The 17,929-nt window shown below is 43.0% G+C and overlaps 1 protein-coding gene across 2 annotated transcripts in view; it reads right to left on the bottom strand.

The window, feature by feature from the left end:
* The window catches only part of KCNQ5 (potassium voltage-gated channel subfamily Q member 5), a 627,271-nt gene that overhangs the window by 216,011 nt on the left and 393,331 nt on the right, over positions 1 to 17,929 (bottom strand). The window lies entirely within an intron of this gene.

The raw sequence follows: 17,929 nt of genomic DNA, 5'->3' as shown, positions 1-17,929 counted from the left end.
GGGGTGTGTGTGTGTGTGTGTGTGTGTGTGTGTGTGTTGTGTGCTATGCTTAAATGTCCTCCCTTGGCTAGGAATCTGGAAATTTCCTACCAAGAGCTCTCCTGAGCAGGCATCCTGAAAGGCTCGGAAGTGTGTTTTGCTTTTCTGTTTGGAGCACAAACTGTAGCCACTCTGCTGTCAAAGGAGCAGACTCACCCTCCTGTCTGGCAGCTTTGGGGAATCGTCAAGCGTTCTGAGTGGTTACTAAGCCATTGGCTCCTTTTTGGAGTCCAACATTGCTCTCGGATTCTCATTTGTCATTTCTTTATTTTAATAATAAGAACAGAAAGTGACTTCTTCTACCCACATGCTTTCCATTCCTTTCCGGTCAAACCCTTACAGAAATGCCCCCCTGCCCATCTTCATTTGTGCTGTAGTGACAGGGAGCATGTCCACCAGTCAGTTTGCAGGCATTTTGATTCCTAGAAATACTGAACCTCTGGGGCCCCAGGGTGGGAAACCAAGTTCTCAAAGTAAATGTCTAATAAAACAGGCAGGCTTGGTTTTAACGTTGAAAATTTACTTATCCTGAAATTTGGAAAAAAAAAAAAATCCCAATAGCTGAGCTACTTGCTCTAAGTCATATTTTTTCACTTTGAAAATAATTTGATTTTACATAGCTATATTGCCAAATTGTGGTTTTCAGAAAACACTGTCTGACCTTTAACTTTTAACAATATTATAAGAGACTGCAAGGATGCTGATTCTCCTTGTAATTTATTGTGGTGGAGAAACAAAATTAAAACTGCTTCCAAGGATTGCCTTCTACTTATGAGGCAATGATAACTTAAAATACTGCTACATAATAGCAATCTGGAGTGTTTCTTTGCATTTTAGAGGACTGACACATAATTTCATCTCTTACTCAACAATCTCCTTTAAAACGTCAGCTCTGTGTTCTTTAGCATCCTGTGGCTCTAGCCTTTGCCCCCTCTTGTCTTCCCCTGACAAGTCTGCATGTCTTTCTATTACACTGAACTGGGGCTCCCAAGAGTTCAAAGCCAGGGATTGGTGACGTATGGACAGGGGACAAATCTGGCCCTAATGTCTGTTTTTGTACATAAAGTTTTATTGGCACACAGCCACACTCATTCACTTGTGTATTGCCTATGGCTGCATTCATGAAAAACTGCAGAACTGAGATTTGTGTCCTAAGCACGAGGCTGGGATGTTTACTCTGTAGCCTTTAGAGGAAAACTTGCTGACTCCTGATTGATACCAAGCATTCCTTCTTTTTTTTTAAATTTTTATTTTTACTTTATTTTACTTTACAATACTGTATTGGTTTTGCCATACATTGACATGAATCCGCCACGAGTGTACATGAGTTCCCAAACATGAACCCCCCTCCCACCCCATATCATCTCTCTGGATCATCCCCATATCATAAGAGACTACTATCAGCAATTATATGCCAATAAAATGGACAACGTGGAAGAAATGGACAAGTTCTCAGAAAAGTACAACTTTCCAAAGCTGAACCAGGAAGAAATAGAAAATCTTAACAGACCCATCACAAGCACGGAAATTGAAACTGTAATCAGAAATCTTCCAGCAAACAAAAGCCCAGGTCCAGACGGCTTCACAGCTGAATTCTACCAAAAATTTCGAGAAAAGCTAACACCTATCCTACTCAAACTCTTCCAGAAAATTGCAGAGGAAGGTAAACTTCCAAACTCATTCTATGAGGCCACCATCACCCTAATACCAAAACCTGACAAAGATGCCACAAAAAAAGAAAACTACAGGCCAATATCACTGATGAACATAGATGCAAAAATCCTCAACAAAATTGTAGCAATCAGAATCCTTATTTCTATACATCCATTTCGGTTCAGAAGCAAAGTGGGTCTGCTGCTAATTACTCACATTCAGAGGGTTTCCTATAAGCAAGACACTGTGCTAAGTCCCTTTCACATGCACTTTCCATATTATCCTCTCAAATTTATGGAGTAGAAATCTCATTGTTCCTGTTTCGTAAACATGAAAACTGAGGATTAGGAACACTTTGTGACTCATCCCAGGCTATTTAGCAGGAAGAGATTTCGAGCACTGTTTGTCCTGGAGTCACCGAGCAGTGTTGCTGAGGAGCAGGGAGGATAGCAGTGATGGTCTGGCAAGACTTTTGGAGTTGGAAGTTGGCCGGGCGGCAGGGGGGGGGGGGGGGGCGCGGGGGGGAACTTCTCTCTCTCTTCCCACTGAGAGGGAAGTAGTTACCATTCTGCATAGTAGAAGCCTTCAAGAAGGACTTCAGGGAAGGACGCTACTAGGGAGAAAACTTGGTGTCTGAGTTAATAACCACTCATCATACTTTTGACTCATGTACTTCGTGATTCAGGATTCTTTCAATTCTACTTTCAATTGGCCCTAACAGACTGGGAATTGTAAACTAGAAATCAAATTCCAGCACACCTACACCTTGAAGTACTCATCCTTCATGAATGAAAGTGAAACCCAGGGATCACTAAAGTAGCTCGGAGGATGATATGGCATCAAATACAGACAGTGACAGATGTTTCCCTGGTGAGTGACTGCTATCTATAGATGCCTCCCGAGTCCAGGGTGAGCCAAAAACATGCAGAGAAGCAAGCAGGGGATGGCTCAGTCATGAAGACACCGTCTCCTCCAAGAGCGTCTCAATAGTGGCTTCATGACCCCCATGTGTATTTTCAAAACAGACCTACATCACTAGCCCTTTTGCTAGTGCCTTCTTCATTAACAGCTGGGTGTTGCTTAATCTTTTTCCTTCATGCCACTACTTTGCCCATTCTCTCTCTTGAGCTGATCTTACCCTCCTTTTTAACACGAGTGGTTTCTGTACTAGAAATCTGTTATTTCTATGGGAGCCCAGCTGAAGACAGAAAACCAAAGACCTCCACTGCTCTGGCTGCCCAAGAGGATATGGATGAGCAGCTACACTTATTAATTCCCAAATTCCTTCCTTCCTTCAACCATTCATCCACTTGTCCAATCAGCAAATACTGATCAAGCATATGATACCAGGCTGAGTCACAGGGATATAACAGCAAACAAGACTTTCTTTTTCTGCCTTGGCAGAGTTTATGATCTGTTGAGGCATACAGGGAAGCAAACAGATGTAAAATGTAAATGAAAATTCTGAGTGATGACTGCAAAGATAGGGAAGATGCAGGGGATGACAGGAGCATACGGGAGAGGAGGAATCGCACGGGGCTGGTTACTTGGTTTGTGGAGTTGGTGCCCAGTGAACATGTGGGGACCCTTTGTTAAAGGTTACGCAGAATTTCAAGGCAATGAGAGTGGAGCATGACACCAAGTGTGGCACCCTTCTAGGTTCTGGGCTCCATGAGACTGCACAGGCGGCACACCTACAAAGTCAGACCTGGGGTTTGGGAAGACTCCTTGGAGCAGGCAAGGACTGAAACGAGCCCTGAAGGCCCAGGAGGGTTGGTCTGCATTATGGTTGTGTGGCTGGGGAAAGGGATGCTCTAGGCCATTCAACTGCGTGGGTGAAGGCCAGGTGCTGCTGCTGCTGCTGCTGCTGCTGGTGCTAAATCGCTTCAGTCGTGTCCGACTCTGTGCGACCCCATAGACGGCAGCCCAACAGGCTCCCCCATCTCTGGGATTCTCCAGGCACGAACACTGGAGTGGGTTGCCATTTCCTTCTCCAATGCATGAAAGTGAAAAGTGAAAATAAAGTCGTTCAGTCGTGTCCGACTCTTCACAATCCCATGGACTGCAGCCTACCAGGCTCCTTCATTCATGGGATTTTCCAGGCAAGAGTACTGGAGTGGGGTGCCATTGCCTTCTCCAAGGCCAGGTGCAAGCATCACCAAAACTCACTAATTAATCAACAGGGTAGAGTTAGTGAACTCCTTCTAGCTAGCTTATTCTTTGGTGGTTCATGAAAAGTGTAAAGCAAGTCATTCCTGCAACTTCATTTTTTTTTAACATAGGAATCATCTTGGCTCCATTGAAAGCATGTACTGAGTACCCTCCATGAAAGACACCATGCCAAGCATAACTGAGAGATGAGAATAAACCAACGTAGACCCTATCCTTAATGAGCAGTGTAGTGAGTAAGCGGAACACACAAGACAGTCATCGTGAAGGCAGAGACAGATACATGCTAGGAGAAACATCACAGAGCCTGAAAGGAAGTGCCGGGGTGCGGGTGGGGGTGTTCTGTTCAGTTGGGAGATGCAGAAGCATGTCAAGAAAGTCTCCAAAAGTGGGTGTTGCTGGAGCTGCTCTTTGAAGGAAAGGTTGGGCTTTGACAAGAGAAATTTCTGGAGAAACACATTCCAGAAGGGGAGTACAGTAGGAGAGAGGCAACAAGCCAGAAAATGGATGAGATAAAGTATCTGCTCCCTGTTTCATGGAACAAGAAGCTACTGAGTTTAACTATAGCATGGATGGGACAGGTGGCTTGAATTGGGAGTCTGTGGCCATGATGGATAATACTTCAGGGTCTGTCTTTAGTTCAGCAGACAGTGGAGGCCACTGAACAGGAAGTAGCCTTTGTTTCTGAACAGGAAGCTCATCTCATCAGAGGTGCCCTCTGGGAAGATCAAGTCAGCAGCCACGTGCGTTAGGACGTCTCTGAGTAGCTGAGAAATAGGGTCGGGAGTAATGGTGACTTGGGTTAGGTTGAGAGCTTGCTGGCAGAAATGACGCAGCCTGGAGGGACGTTATGAAAGCAGTAGCTCTCTCACTTGGTAGCTCTTGGCCTTGCAGGTAGAGTTTGGGAAGGGGGTGGGGGCTGAGAAATCCAAGGTCTCCATCCGCACTTACTGGTGACATTCTTAACAAGTCAGGAGGGGAAAAGTCAGGGAGTGAGGAGGAAAACGAGATTCTGAGAAGACAACCCCAATCTTGGACACCCACATGGAACTGTGGGTCTGAATCTCGGGCACAAGGTCTGGCTGAGGTACAGGAGTGCCCTCCTCTGGGAGGAAGCGAATGAACAGAGAGTGCAGAATGAGCACAGAAGGTTCAAATGGCATCCAGGCTAGGTGGGGACACTTCCTGACCTTGGAGAGTGGCATCATGGGAGCAACAGACACGCGCTGCTGTGAAGTAGCTCTGGGTGGCCGTGCCAGAGACAGAGCCCTTGGCTGGAGAAGCACTGGGCTGACAGCATCACCCCCGAGGGGACTGCCTGCACTGCTGGGTCTGAGTGTGGCTCTGTTGACCTCACTGCTCCTGAAGGTCCCACACACCCGTGCGCAGTCTGACAACGACCCTACTCCACCTCTCTGCAGGCTGGAGAAAAGTGGGAGCAGAGGCAAGAGTCACTGGACATGGGGTGTCTTTATCTAGGGTATACAAGTCCCCAAGGGGTCTGTAGGTAGAATTTCAGGGAGGGGTGAATGCGGATGGGAAAAATTATATCTTTGTCACAAATCATGGGAAAAAAACCATGATGGTATCATCAGGACTAAAAAACCACGATGATGTCGGCAGGACTCGTGAATCTGTCACTCATAGAAACCACAGGTATTTTCAGACCCCGTTCTACAGTTGTAGATGAACCATTTGTGCCTCATCACTATTTCAAGATTATGGTAGTTATTAGACCCACTGATGGGAATTGCTTTTTCTTTTTTTTTTACCTCATCAATAAAGAAGCATATGTATAATTCTATCAGACACTTTAATCTTTTAATAATAGCATTTCAAGTTTAATTTTTTTCTTTGGTAATCATCTGCATTTTATGCATTTAAAACATTTTTCTGAGGAAAAGCTCACAGGCTTTACCAGACTGCTGAAGGTTCATGGCACACAAAAATTAGAAGCCTGTGGTAGGAGATGAGTCAGGGGCTGGGGAGTGGAAAATGACCTGTTAGGCACGGGTCACCAACTTACTCAGGTAATGTTTCTTTTTTTAATCCTAGAGCATTTTTGATATTTATTTTCATGTATTTAGTCCTAATTGTTTATTTTCCCCCTACAGGTAGATTTTAAAATAATTTTTTAAAAATATGAATACTTTTTCTCTTATAATTAATTGTGTAATATCGTAACATCTGTATTCCTAGAAAATCATTCTGTAACAACTATTGGCTTTTACTTTGCCTGAAGCAACCATCGATATCTTGTTTCTTAGGAAATTCACTTTGATGTGGACTTTCTGTCCTTTAGAACGCACAGATTATTATAAGAGGAAAAGAAGGGTATTTATGATACAAAATATTGTCAGTTGAAAGACCTCTATGTTTATCCCAGAAACCTACCATCAGCTTTTGTGGGCTTTAATTAGCCCAGTTTGTCACATTTACTTTGGTGCGTGCATGCTCAGTCCCTTAAGTCGTGTCTGACTCTTCACCATCCTGTAACTATAACCCACCAGGCTCCTCTTACTTTGGGAGAAGGGTCTACTTGGAAATAATGTGGGTGTTTGTGCAATAGATGATGTCTGTGACTTGGGAAGCCAGTTTACGCTTTGAGCAGGGGTTCATTTGGGAAGAATTAAACTGATGGGAGAAATCTGTATGCAGGTCAGGAAGCAACAGTTAGAACTGGACATGGAACAGCAGACTGGTTCCAAATAGGAAAAGGAGTGCGTCAAGGCTGTATATTGTCACCCTGCTTATTTAGCTTCTATGCAGAGTACATCATGAGAAATGCTGGACTGGAAGAAACACAAGCTGGAATCAAGATTGCCAGGAGAAATATCAATAACCTCAGATATGCAGATGACAACACCCTTATGGCAGAAAGTGAAGAGGAGCTAAAAAGCCTCTTGATGAAAGTGAAAGAGGAGAGTGAAAAAGTTGGCTTAAAGCTCAACATTCAGAAAACAAAGATCATAGCATCTGGTCCCATCACTTCATGGGAAATAGATGGGGAAACAGTGGAAACAGTGTCAGACTTTATTTTTTTGGGCTCCAAAATCACTGCAGATGGTGACTGCAGCCATGAAATTAAAAGACGCTTACTCCTTGGAAGAAAAGTTATGAGCAACCTAGATAGTATATTCAAAAGCAGAGACATTACTTTGCCGACTAAGGTCCGTCTAGTGAAGGCTATGGTTTTTCCATTGGTCATGTATGGATGTGAGGGTTGGACTGTGAAGAAAGCTGAGCACCAAAGAATTGATGCTTTTGAACTGTGGTGTTGGAGAAGACTCTTGAGAGTCCCTTGGACTGCAAGGAGATCCAAACAGTCCATTCTGAAAAAGATCAGCCCTGGGATTTCTTTGGAAGGACTGATGCTAAAGCTGAAACTCCAGTACTTTGGACACCTCATGCGAAGAGTTGACTCATTGGAAAAGACTCTGATGCTGGGAGGGATTGGGGGCAGGAGGAGAAAGGGATGACAGAGGATGAGATGGCTGGATGGCATCACTGACTCGATGGACATGAGTTTGAATGAACTCCGGGAGTTGGTGATGGACAGGGAGGCCTGGCGTGCTGCAATTCATAGGGTCGCAAAGAGTCGGACATGACTGAGCGACTGAACTGAACTGAAAGTGATGGGAAAATAACGCAAGTTTTGCAACATCGTTCACACAAACACACACCTCAGCCCCGCAGGAGCTGCGATGAATAACATGGTGGAGAAGGAGAAGAGGGGCTGAGGGAGACAGCATGCTCTGAGGCGGCTGAGCTCAGTCAGCAGGCAGACTTAGAGCACAGGCTTCTGTGGTGCAGCAACCGCACACTCCTACCTAGAAGGTGCTCTTGGAAAGGATTTTGGGGGACGATATGCTTTCCACGCGTAACTATCCATGTGAGTCAACTATTTAGGAAAGTTCTGGGGTAGGGTGATCACAAATGTCTGAAAGGAACTCGAATTGTGGAATTAAAATAAAGAATGACAATAGGAAGTAGATAGGAAGTTTTCAAAGAAAACAGTTCTTTAGAAGAAACTTCTGAAGGAACTTCAACCCTGCCTCTGACTTCTCATGAGAATTTCTCAGTACTGCTTTATTAGAGTGTGTATCTGAGGAAAGACCTCACGGTGCACAGTGAATCACAAGGACCGGAGCTCATGCGACGGGATCAGCGGCCACAGATAACCTGCCGGCTGCCACCACACTTGCCTGAGGAAGTGCTGCCTGAGGAAGTGCTGCCTGTGAAATCTGGAAAGAAGGCTGAGAAATCTGCCTAAGGAAACTGGAACCCAGTTTTGTTTTTTTTTTTTTTCCTTTGGCATCCTAAATTTGCCTTTATTTCTAAACTTGGCACTTTGCAAATGTCCTTCTTGTATAATTTTTCCATAAAAGGGCATTTTGCACATGAAATCTATCCACCACATGCCCTAACTTCCATTGCAAAGCAATGGAAATTAAATACATTTTTGGTGTCTTTAAAGGTGGTTTGGTGTCTTTAAAAGTGAGAAAACTCTGTAAGGCTTGTGTTTTGAAGACAAGTGAAATCCCATGATCCATCGAGCTAAAGCACCATCTATTGCTTCTGGGGAAATTGCTGAGGTTTTACTTTAAGAAGGCAGTAATCTTTCAACATATTTGTCTCCTTGCCTTGGCTGCTATGAAGCTTGGTGGTGAATTTGTGACTTGGTAGTAACGGCACAGATCCTTCTGGCAAGGATTAAGGATTAATGTCACTCCTGACTTCTTTAAATTATCCTATCGTCTCACCTTTACTATATTACTTCAGTCACTGCATATTTACTGGCACTGTGCACTTTGGCGTGGTCTGTGCTTAACAGGGCCTTCAGTTTAGTGGGGCCACAGACCTTCGCTTATTTTTATCCACTTATACCATATGTGTTTTGTTAGCAGCCTCGAGTACTTTCTGGATGATGCAGGGTATCCAGGGTGTACTTCATAAAGATATGATTTTGTCCGTAACTTCTCTTTCCTTGAAATAGAAATATTAATGCAGCCTAAAATTGTACTCTTTTTAAAGAAGCAAATGACACCACTGGTTCAAATTTAACAATGTAAACTAAATCTAAATTTCTCTCACTTAAATTTCTGAAAAGCTTACATTTACTGCTTTTACATTTTATTATGTTAATCTTGATTCATTTATTCCTAACATGAACTACCAACTCCCTACTCCAAGAATCCCCAAATGCACCGTGCTTGTCTCAGAGGGAACAGAACACCGTTTCCTAAAGGGCCCGAGGCTGCAATTCAGAAACCATGAGTCAGGCCCTTGCCTCAGCAAGCTCTGTTTCTGCGTCCTTTCCAGGAGACACCACTGAGACTGAAAACCATTGTAGACAGTTAAGAAATAATGAATTTAAAATAAAAACAAAACCAGTCTTCCTACTGTCGTATATTCATGCATGAAATAGGACATTCTATTTGATATTTGATATTGTTTCCCTGTTGCATTTTCCTCTGCAAATAACATCAACTGGAACTCTTATTTGCTTGTTCATTTTAGTCTCTTCTGCGAGAAAGTAAGCTCCACAAGGCAGGAACCTTCTCTCTCTGATTTGCTGCTAACCACTAACTAGAATCAGGTCTGGTGTAGGTACTAGTAAATTCATTTACTCATACAACACATATTACTCAGAATTTGCCATGTGCCAGGCAGCGTTCTTGGTGCTGAAAGCACCGCAGTGTATAAAATAGACAAAAACCTCTGTTGTAGGATAAGCGGGTTGCAAACAGTGTCAACAACTAAAACGCGTATAATGTTACAGAGTGAAAACTGCTAAGGAGGTGGAAAACCCCTGCACAAGCAGGGGAGACAGGGTGGAGATGAAGTTTGGACAGAGTGCCCAGGAAGGTCTTATTAAAAAGGTTAACATTTGAATTTCACAAGTGATAGCCCTGACCCATCAAGCCGAAGCAGCGGCGCACTTGGAATTCAGCCTGGCGCAGGCCTGCTTTTGTCACGCCAATTTCCCGTCTTAAAAGGTACGGTTCCTTTCTCTTGTTGTCACATCCAAACTCTTTTGTTAGGGTTTTAAGATCCCCACCGGAACATTAATTCCACCATTTTCCAAGAGAGACCCTCTGGGCAGCTCTGTTTCCGTTCTATTTTCTGCACGACATCATCTGTAATGTAATAATGGGAGTAATAACCGAACTACATCCTTCCGCAAGCTGCTGCGTCTGAGTCAGTCAGTCACGTGGCAGCTGGTCCCCGCCCAGCCACCGCCCCCCCGACCTCCCCCCGTCAGCCCCCCTCCTCTGCCCCTTCCGTACACCTCACTGCATCTCCCCTAGAACTGTTTTAAAGGCTAAAAGAGGATGCATCAAACTCAGAGTTGGTGTGTTTTAACCTAAAAACCAAGTATATAAATACTAGATTGAGTTAAAAATGCCAACTGAGCATCCCACTGACACACAATTGCTACACAATTTCCACCAGTTTTACTAACAAGGATGAAATCATGAAAAGAATTAAAGTGACTGATTATCTAAAACCCCTGCTTATAAAGGAAGCCATCTGAAAACGTCTCACATGTAGCAATGCCCAGCGGGGCCTGAGGGGCTCAGGTCACCTCATGCTGTGTCTAGGTGAGCCCACGTGAATGACAACGTGACCTTGGGCTGGAACCTCTGTGACCACCTTCTCCAGGCTTACTAGTCACAGTGCCTTTCTGACACACAACAGCCGTGAGCAGCTGGACCTCCGTGTCCAGTCGCTCATTACTCCAGCTTCTGGAAACGACTTGAGGCTGCTCTAAATTAACCGGCGGCAGCACTGAGAAGCTGCTGGGCTGCCGCCTGTACGTGGGAAGGAACCTTGGTGGATTGACTAGACAGAGATTCTCCCTTAAAATGAGCTCCAAGAACTACAGGCCAGATTGCCATGCTGATGAACAGGCCACATGCGGTTGAAGAGGCCTTAGAAGAATAACATGCTAATTACAGTCATGAATGAAGTAAAAGTTGTTTGCAAAGGTTAAGAAAGAGACAACGTTGTACAATCTATGTGAATGTTGCTTTCAAAGGCATCTTTTCAAGAGGTAATTTTGGGGCTGACATCATGGAAAATGATCCAGACTAATAGTTTTGATAATATGCACCCATGTGAATTAAATTTTCCATGCTTTGTTTCAAAAGGTCTGTTTATGCAAGAAACTGAGCTATGGCAAAGGTTGAAAACATATGTTAAACGATGTTTGACAATACTTGTCTGGCCTGAATGATTTTTCCATAAAAGAAATGGTTAATATAGTAGGCAAATAATAACTTAATTATTGCAATTTTCTATGAATATATGATAATAGCCATTACATTATCTGAAAATGAATAACAAATTCTGAAGTAACTTAAATATTTTTACTGGGAACAAAGTGAAAGGGGATAAAAATAGGCTTTAAATTTATTTTTCCCTGCAAGCAAAAAGCTATTTTAAAGTACTATATTTGATAATAAAAAATCAATTATGAATTTGGTTTCTTTCAACTGATTAGACCCATATGATCCACTTACTTTAAAAACAGACTTTCCTTGAAAGGTTTCCTGAGAGCAATCACATTACATGGGAAATCTCAGTACAACTCTTTGTTACAAATAAGCCAAAAAGACCCATCACTTCCCATGAAATGAGAGTATTAAGCTTCGCAAAATAAAAACTTTCAACCAATGGAGCCAGGTTATTCTATGGGGGCCATGGAGTGGGGAATTGCTACTGATTTTCTCTAGTCTATTTGGCCTACAGAAACAAATTTTTAAGGTGACTAAACTAGCAGTTAAGTTTAGTACCCTTGGCAAGTTAAGTACCCTTGGCAGTAGACTTTATGATGTACAACATCAGGAAAAACTAAACCCAGCAGACAGATGTTTCCAGGGAGTAATAACCATAAACTCTGAAGCATGTAAGTACCTGCCCAAGGGGAAAGGAAGATACCTTTTTCTTTGGGGACTGGCCTACAATGGTTCTTGCGGCTCTTGGTGACCCAGGCTGAAAGAAGTTGAAAGCCAGCATTATACTGAGTGGAGCTGCTGAAGAGTTTATGGAACAAAACAAAAAGAGTTTATGGAGCAAAGTTGGAAAGTAGTGGACAGACTGCACAGAACATTCCCACCTCTAAAAATATATTTGCAATCAGTTGTAAAAACTATAGACACTCCTCTGGGGCTGCTAAGTAAGTAAACATGTCTGCTTTCTCTTTCTGTTTCTATGTAAGTAAACATCAAGAATATTTTTTGTTTACAAAGCATGGAAGTTGGTGATTCCACGTATATGATAAACAAAACTGAGGTGAGTGTGGTCAAAACGGTGGAGCAGGAAGACCCTGAGTTCACCTTCCCCCATGGGCACACCAAAATTACAGCTGTTTACACAGCAACTCTCCACAAAAACCACCTAAGGACTAGCAGAAAAAATTTCCCACAACTAAAGATATAAAGAAAAAAACCACAAGACGGGTAGGAGGGGCAGAGGTACAGTTTGGTCAAGACCCACACCCCGGGGTAGATGGAACAAACAGGAAGACGATCACAATTGTAGAGGTTCTGAATCCCACGTTGGGCTCCCAATCTCAGGGACCTTGCACTGGAAAGACAGGCCCCCACAACACCTAACATTAAAGGCCAGTGGGGCTTAGGCACAAGATAGCCAGAGGACTGTAGGAAACAGACTCTACTCTTAAAGGGAGTGTAGAATATCTCACAAGCTCCGAGTCTAAGTTCAGAGGCAGTAATCTGAAAGAAGCCTAAGTCCTAGCTGCTTGCTGATCTCAGAGCAATGCCTAGAGAGGCAGGAGGCCACTGGGACTCCCCCTGGTGACACAGATGCTGCAAGCAGCCATTCTGGGGAGATCATTTTATCATAAGGACACTGATGCAGGCACGCACCAGGTGGAGTTTTTCTTTCAGCCTATTAGCACTGGGCGCTTACCTGCCTCCTAGCAGGCCAGAACCGAACCTGGGTTCCCTGGTTCCCACTGTCTGTCATGGTGGGATCTGGCCCTGCCAACCAGTGGACCAGTAGTCACTGCACAATGCAGGGCCTGGTAGCTAACTGGCCACCTGATGGGATGAGCTGACTCATTGGAAAAGACTCTGATGCTGGGAAAGATTGAGGGCAGGAGAAGGGGGCAACAGAGGATGAGATGGTTGGATGGCATCACCCACGCGATGGACATGAGTTTGAGCAAACTCTGGGAGACAGTGAAGGATAGGGAAGCCTGGCATGATGCAGTCCATGGAGTTGCAAAGAGTCGCATATGACTTATTGATTGAACAACAACAACAACAACTACATATACAATGGAATATTATTCAGCCACAAAAGGCATGCATTCTTGCCATTTTGACTAAATGGATGGACCTATAAAGCATTACACTAAGTGAAATAAGTGAGATGGATAAAGATAAGTATTGTAAAATTTCATTTATAGTTGGAATCTAAAACTAATAAAAAATACAGAAATAGACCCAGATATAGAGAACAAACTAGTGGCTTGTCGGAGAGGAGGAATTGGGGTAACAAGTGAGACAAGTAAGGGAGATTAAGAGGTATAAACTTGTAGTTATGAAATAAATAAAGCATGGATATGACGTACAACATTTGGAATATAGTTGATAATACTGTAATAATTGTATGGTGACAAATGGTAACTAAACATACATGGTGATCATTTTGCAGTGTATAAAAATATTGACTCACTATGTTGTACACCTGAAATTAATATAATATTGTAAGGAACAACAGACAGGTTCCAAATAGGAAAAGGAGTACATCAAGGCTGTATATTGTCACCCTGCTTATTTAACTTATATGCAGAGTACATCATGAGAAATGCTCGGCTGGAAGAAACACAAGCTGGAATCAAGATTGCTGGGAGAAATATCAATCACCTCAGATATGCAGATGACAACACCCTTATGGCAGAAAGTGAAGAGGAACTCAAAAGCCTCTTGATGAAAGTGGAAGAGGAGAGTGAAAAAGTTGGCTTAAAGCTCAACATTCAGAAAACGAAGATCATGGCATCCGGTCCCATCACTTTATGGAAAATAGATGCGGAAACGTGGAAACAGTGTACAGACTTTATTTTGGGGGGCTCCAAAATCACTGCAGATGGTGACTGCAGCCATGAAATTAAAAGACGCTTACTCCTTGGAAGAAAAGTTATGAGCAACCTAGATAGTATATTCAAAAGCAGAGACATTACTTTGCCAACAAAGTTCTGTCTAGTCAAGGCTATGGTTTTTCCATTGGTCATGTATGGATGTGAGAGTTGGACTGTGAAGAAGGCTGAGCGCTGAAGAATTGATGCGTTTGAAATGTGCTGTTGGAGAAGACTCCTGAGAGTCCCTTGGACTGCAAGGAGATCCAACCAGTCCATTCTGACGGAGATCAGTCCTGGGTGTTCTTTGGAAGGGCTGATGCTAAAGCTGAAACTCCAGTACTTTGGCCACCTCATGCGAAGAGTTGATTCATTGGAAAAGACTCTGATGCTGGGAGGGATTGGGGGCAGGAGGAAAAGGGGACGACAGAGGATGAGATGGCTGGATGGCATCACCAACTCGATGGACGTGAGTCTGAGTGAACTCCAGGGGTTGGTGATGGACAGGGAGGCCTGGCGTGCTGCGTGCGATTCATGGAGTCGCAAAGAGTTGGACACGACTGAGCGACTGAACTGAACTGAAGGCAATTATCCTCCAATGGAAAAAAACAAAAAGAGCCACAAACACAAAAAGTGAGACAGAATGTGACTGTCTAATTTAATATTACATCCTTCACTGAAAATTTTAGAGATGTTTACTTTAATTCTGTTGTTGTTGTTTCAGGTGCATAATTGAAACGAATACATATTAAGTGGTGATGGAAAATTAAGAAAAAATTGAAAGTGGTTAATAGTTGACCATTTTGCTCCAAATCTTCAGTTTTCATGGGCGTCCATCCTTTATCTTAAGATGGAAATATATCTCAGTTTCTCCATCAGAAAAGTGACAGTGATGCACTAAAGAAGCCCTACTATCCTCCTCAATGTAAAGTTTAGTTGTTTCTGTATACTCTGATGTTTCTGCTTCTATTCTGAGAGCAGTGGCAGGAAGGCTGTGCTAATGAAGAGCCAGAAATGTTTATGATTCCTAGGCCCTTCAAAATACACGAGGCTGGCAGGGACTCAGAAGTATCACCTGCAAAGTCTAGGGAGAAAATATATTATTTCCTCTTCTTGCCATAAGAGAATCTAGGCTATGTCTTTTCCCACTAGTTATTTCCCTTTGCAGTAGAGGAAGGGAAAGAAGAAGGATTTACATCAGAGTTTGGCAAACTTTCCCTGTAAAGGACCAGGTCATAAATATTTCAGACTTGGCGTGAGCCATAAGGTCTTTCTTGGAACTATTTAGCTCTGCAGTTGTAGCACAAAAACAGCCACAGACAATACTCAAAGAATGGTGTGGTTGTGTTCTAATAAAACTTTATTTACAAAAGCAGGCAGTGTACCAGATTTAATGGACAAAGGTTCTAATGTTTTCTTTCCACGGAATAAAATAAAATTATTTTTTAAAATAAAAATTTTTAGGTATGGATCTTCTCTTCCTAACTAAAAAGTTTATAGCCCCATCAATAAAGTATGACTGTGATAGACAGTAATCTATAGCCACTAAATAATAACTGAAGGCCATGTGCTGTTGAAAGCAGGATACTTTTTTTCTACTTATTTGGGGTATCAGTGAATGAAGATGATTCCTTTCCAGTTTGATTTTCGTGAACCAAGGAAGTTTGTTCAACTAACTAGTGTTGGATTATGCATTTTAGAAAGCCTGGATTTTAGCTTAGCTTCACTATTTCCGAGCTTGGGACCTGTGATGGCTAACTTTATGTGTCAGCTTCACTGGCCACTGAGTGTCTAGGTTGCAAATACTATGCCTGGCTGTGTCTGTGAGCTCGGCTCCAGGTAAGATTAGCATCTGAACTGATGGACCAGTAAAGTAGACAACCCGCCCCATTGTGGGTGCACACCATCCAGTCTGTTGAGGAGGAATTCACCCTCTTTTGTGCCTCGTTGCTTGAGCTGGGATATGCATTTCATCTCATCTTTTCCTGCCCCTGGTCTGGGGTTTATATCAATGCCATTAGCTACCCTGGTTCTCAGGCTTTAGGAATGAACCACACCATCATCTTTTCTGGGTCTCCAGCTTGCAAATGGTAGACTATGGGACTTCTCAGCCTATATAATCACATTAGCCAATTCCGCACAGTAAATATTACATTACATATATATTGCTGCTTCTGTGCTGTGCTCAATTGTGTCTGACTCTGCGACTTCATAGGTTATACCCTCCATGAGATTTCCCAGGCAAGGACACTGGAGTGAGTTGCCATTTCCCTTTCTAGGGGATCTTACTGATCCAGGGATCAAACCCGCATCTCCTGCATTGGCAGGTGGATTCTTTACCACTGAGCCATCAGGGAAGCCTAAATATATATATATATATACACCCACACACACATCTATCCTCTTGGTTCTGTTTCTAAGGAGAACCCTAATACAGAACTGTTGGCCAAATCTCTTATTTCCTTTGTGCTTTGATTTTCTCATCTGCAAGATGAGAAGCCTAAAATCTGCCATGCTGAGGTAGGACTTGATTATGTGTGATGAAATGAACATACTGTACAAATACATGGTACTCTTGAGAGGATTATGAAGTCCTTGAGAGCAGGCCTTCGTCTTACTTCTTTGAGTTTAAGAAAAATTCATTTAATACCTACTAAGTGCCAGCATTACCCACCAGATCCTTATACAAAGAAGCCACTGAAATAATTATTCATTGACTTATATTAGTTAAAAGCTATATTTGATAGCAAAGAGAGATTCATCTATTCATTAGTGAAAAACTGACGGCCTTTTAGAGACTACGTTAGATTTCTGAAAGGAGGAATCCGAAAACCAGCTCTCTGGCAAGGCAACTTACATTCAGATAGTAGTAGCAGAGCTAAGTGAAAGTCGCTACAGTCGTGTCCGACTCTTTGTGATCCCATGGACTATACATGGAATTCTCCAGGCCAGAATACTGGAGTGGGTAGCCTTTCCCTTCTCCAGCGGATCTTCCCAACCCAGGGTTTGAACACAGGTCTCCCACCTTGCAGGTGGATTCTTTAACAGTTGAGCCTCAAGGAAAGTAGCAGATGTAAGGCTGTGGCAAATGGCTATAGTTAGAGAAGAATTTCTTTACCAGTAGATAGGAAGGCAGTGCAGCCTTTCAAACCACAAAAAAGCCATAACAAACAACTGCTCCTGTTTCTATGAAAATATGTCTGTTATAAAACTCGTTAGATTATATTTAGCACCTCCTGTGAAGTCTAATTCTCCTCAACTGGGTAATTAGGGTTGGTATTACTGAAACCACATGTGGAGAAAACCACTGCAATTTTCTATTTTCAGATTGTTGTGTCAATATTGTATACATGTGCGTATGTAATACACACGTGGCAATCCATGGAAGCTGGTAGTTATTCTGATTTTTAATCACAGTGGGGGCCAACAGAGAAGGAAATACAGGGGACAAAACAGAAATAAGTGTGCTTGAGTTATTAGGGAGTGAATATTTTCTTGATGGCATTTGTCCTAGAGACAGTCTTCTATAAAAGCCTTCAGCACTCCTGTCAAGCAGTTCAGTAGACATCAGGTAATCAGAGGCTATTCTATCTGGCACCTGAATTTCTGGGATCATCCAGATGCTCTTAGACAACATTAAGAGTCACAGAGATGGTGACAGAAGACAGAGGAGGGAACAACAGTATCTGTGTCTATTATACTCAACCCAAGAACCTCCTCTGATCTTTTAAGTCTGAGAATTTGCTGAACAAGAAGTAGATAAGCATATAAAGATGCCTATAAGTAATCAGCCTGTCCAGTAATGTTTAGGAGACAGAGAGATACAGAGTAGAATGAGCTAGAAGTGGGGGAGGCCAGAAAAATCCTGCCCCGAACTGCAAACGTGACAGAAGCCGCAGCGCCCCCTGACCCCACCGCTGGCAAACTGCCCAAGTGAGGAGCCAAGCTATAGGGCTATGT

The sequence above is a fragment of the Capra hircus genome, chromosome 14, assembly GCF_001704415.2.
Source record: "Capra hircus breed San Clemente chromosome 14, ASM170441v1, whole genome shotgun sequence".
NCBI classification, from domain to species: Eukaryota; Metazoa; Chordata; class Mammalia; order Artiodactyla; family Bovidae; genus Capra; species Capra hircus.
The sequence above is the reverse complement of the archived record's forward strand: the minus strand, read 5'-3'. Positions and strand labels throughout refer to the sequence as shown.